The sequence below is a fragment of the Pteropus vampyrus genome, unplaced genomic scaffold (assembly GCF_000151845.1).
Source record: "Pteropus vampyrus isolate Shadow unplaced genomic scaffold, Pvam_2.0 Scaffold108, whole genome shotgun sequence".
NCBI lineage: Eukaryota > Metazoa > Chordata > Mammalia > Chiroptera > Pteropodidae > Pteropus > Pteropus vampyrus.
In genome coordinates, this window is record NW_011888889.1 from 884,257 (window position 1) to 888,313 (window position 4,057).

The following is a 4,057-nucleotide window of genomic DNA, read 5'->3' on the forward strand; positions in this document are numbered from 1 at the left end:
ATACTCAGTATGACTCAAGAGCATGGAGGATTTTATACATTTGTAAATACTCAACATATAATACATGAATTAGTGATATATCTTTCTGAATGGTATGCTAACCTTACTTGTATAACAATGTAGCACAGCAATTAATGAAATGCTCAGATCTGGCAAGATTCCACTTCACAGAAATAATGTCATTGCCAGTAAGAATCTTGCAGGCCAGGTGTCAATTCTCCCAGGCACATTTTATAGATTTAGTAAAATTTTAGTCAAAAACTGAAAGATATCTTGTCGAAATAAGACAGGATAATTCTAAAGTTTTTAGAAAATTAAGATTAGACAAGGTAATTTTGAAGAAAAAAAGAGAAAGGACTTACTCTACTCAACAGCAAGACTTTTTATAAAACTACCATATTAACATAATCTGGAAAGACAAGTAGACTAATGGATTAAAATAATGAATTTAGAAATAAACATATATAAATAGACATTTGGTACATGATAAAAGTGAAACTGCAGAGCAGTGGAAATAGGAAAACTATTACAGTAAAAGGTTCTATGTCAAAGGTACCCCTGTTGAAAAAAAACAAACAGGAAATAATTCAATTGCACATTGGAATCATATAGGACAAAATATTTTATGTCCGTAGTACCCAAAGTGATCTACAGATTCAATGTAATCTCTATCAAAGTTCTGTTGGTATTTTTCACAGACATAGAAAAAAATAATATAGAAAAATATTTTCATGACTTTGAGGTAGAAAAAGTTTTTTATTCAAAATACATAAAGAAAATATTTTAACTGAACTTCATTATACTTAATAACTTCTAAATATCAAAAGCATCCTTTCTGTTGAAAAAAACTCTGAGAAAAGCAAGCAATAGTATTATAATTTAAATATAGTGCTGTTGTTTAAAAGCCTAAGACCAATGAGAACTGAGAGTGGGAGGGCCAGCTACAGACTTAGAAAAGATATTTCAACACATATAACTTAAAGAAGGCTGTAGTCAGAAACAAAAATAACTTCTACAATTCAGTAAGAGAAAGAATACTGAAATATATGAATAGATTTGAAGTCTTTTTTCCAATAAAGCTTTCCAAAAAGGCAGATCGTTAGCAATTACAGAAATGCACATTAAAACCAAGATACTTCCACATGTCTGCCTAAATGATTAAAATTAAAAAGCATCTATACTAAGTGTTGGTAAAATATGAAGCAAGGATAAGTGTATAGAATTATAAATCTACTTTAGAAAACTGATTTGTTATTGTCAAGTAACTTTCAAAATATGCATACCCTACTGGAATTGTACCCACAGTTATATGTCCAACATAAATTTGTACATATGAGCTCAATAGGCATGTACGGCATGGTTTTTAGTTAGCAGAATTATAAGAAATTGTCCAAATCAGAAACAATAAAATGTTTATTGATTATAATAGAAAAATAAATTGTAGTATATTCGTATAACATGATACTGTATGGCTAGAAGAATGCATAAACTAATACAACATGCAATGACATGAATAAATCTCACAAACATGATATTGGATGAAAGAAGTCAACTAAAAAAGAAAAAAAAAGAGGAAAATAGGAAGGAAGGAAAAAGAAAAATATGTACTGTATCATGCCACATACATAAAATTCAAAATGGGCAAAACTAATCTATACTAGTATATACTTTGGGAGAGGAGGGTGGTGAAGCAAAGCAAAAGAGATCGAGGTGTTGGTCATGTTTTATTTCTTGTCTAGGGTAAAGCTTACACAGGTGTGTTCATTATAATCTATCCAACTATGCACTTATGATTTGCAAACTTTTCCTGAGGCTATCTTTCAATCAAACTTTAACTTCAAATATGCATCTCAGAATCATAAACTAAATTAAAATATGTGGAAGTCAGGGCTTAATTTCTGAAGAGCTACATAATTCCAAATCCCTAAGTACCCACTTTCTTCAGACATAGCTTAGATGGTTTATTGCTTAGCTTTCATCAATAGTTTTAATTTTGTTCTTTTCTCTCCTGATTGAATGTAGACTCAACTGGCTTGAGTCCAAGAAGCCACTCATGAAGGCTAAAGATTCTCTATTCTCAGCATACCTGCTGATTTATAACTCTTCTCAATTTTATGAAATTTGTGACATTTTTGCTTTTCCCCAGCAGCAATATTTTTATTAATTTCTACATAATTATAAAACTATAATACAATATTTTAATATCTCTACAAACCCTGTGATAGATAATGTAACTGACAAACCTGTTTCAGTCATTGGCAGGCTGCACAAACACATGATAATACAAAATATCCACATCTTAACTGATACATAATTTTTCATATCAACGTTATTATAATGATGTAAGTGTGTAACACTATGGTGTGTTATTCAAAAGCAGAATATATCAAAATTAAAAACCCTTAGTATATTTCAAGTTATTTTATGACACATTTTACTATTTCAAATATTTATATGTACTATTTCTCTGACCCATTGCCTGAATTATAGACATACTCTTTCTATATTTTGTTCAAATAAACATAAAAAAAAATAGAATTTTCCCTGGCCATAATGAATAAGTGTTATTCTTGAGGCATAAAAACAATTGAGCTGTTTTTAGTTATTTTTTCCCTCACCTCAAATTAATACACTTTAATATCTTCAGTATTCCTAAATTTAGAGTACCATTATTATTTTTATCTTCAAACAGGAGCAGGTTTGTAAATTGTTTTGAACAATGTGTGATCCTCTGTAAGCATTTGTTATATGAAATAAAATAATAAAATAAAATGCCAAGAATTAGGGTTGGAAAATGGAAAACTTGAGGAGATTAGAGACACACAGAATGTTTGTCAAGCACTATTAAGGCCCAGCTGAAAATCGAGGTAAAATATTTTATGACAGAATAAATTTTCATTTGATACAATTATTTATTGCCCTGTGTTTCTATCCTAATACTGGGCCTTAAAATATTTTTCTGACATTAAACAAGTTAGATAGGCATACCACAAAACACTGTTAATAGGTCATACTATCATTTTCAGTTAATTTATGTACTTCCCTAAAATGTGATGTATTTAAAATATTGCCTTAATGGGACAATTCTAATGATTATGATTAGATTAATGTTTGATATTTGTCACAGAAAAAAATGTTATTTATAGATAAGGAAAAGTAAATGTTCTATCTTTAGATATCCTGTCAAATCTGATGGAATTTTTATTAAAAGTCTCATTGTAGATAACCTATAAATCCTAATAAATTACAATGAATGCCTGAATTTTACCTATATTACATTAAATACTTAAGGACTAACGTTTCACTGCAGGTAAGAGAATTAATGCTGCACATTGAATGAATGATTGATATAGCCAGAAATAACCTCAAGTTATCTATACTTCTAGAATTTTGGTTCAAATTGCATCAAAATAAATTAATTAATTAAATACCTAGAAATAAATTTAACTAAGAAGGTAAAAGACCTGTATTCAGAAAATTATAAGACACTGAAGAAAGAAATTGAAGATACAAATAAATGGAAGCATACGCCATGCTCGGGGATAGAAAGAATTAACATTGTTAAAATATCCATACTACACAAAGCAATCAATAAATACAATGCAATCTCTATCAAAATACCAATGGCATTTTTCATAGAACTAAAACAAATAATTCTAAAATTTACATAGAACCACAAGTCTATGGCCATGCCACCCTGAATAAGACTGATCCAGTCTGATCTCCGAAGCTAAGCAAGGTCGGGCCTGGTTAGTACTTAAATGGGAGACTACCTAAGAAGACCAGGTGTTGTAGGTGTAAAAAAAAAAATAATAAAAAAAAAAATAAGAGATTGTAAGCTGATAAGGTCCTTGTAATCTGTGAGGTCAACCAAGAACTGCCTTGCCTAAAAAAAAAAAAAAAATTCACATGGAACCACAAAAGACTCCAAATAGCCACAGCAATCTTGAGAAAGAAGAACAAAGTGGGAGGTATCATGCTACCTGATGTCAAACTATATTACAATGCTATAGTAATCAAAACAGCAGTATACTGGCATAAAAACAGACAAATAGAT

At 29.8% G+C, this 4,057-nt stretch overlaps 1 pseudogene; it reads left to right on the forward strand.

Annotated features, from left to right (window-relative positions):
• The first annotated feature begins 3,679 nt into the window (after positions 1-3,679).
• Positions 3,680-3,798, forward strand: LOC111743190 (annotated as a pseudogene).
• The last annotated feature ends 259 nt before the right edge of the window (positions 3,799-4,057 follow it).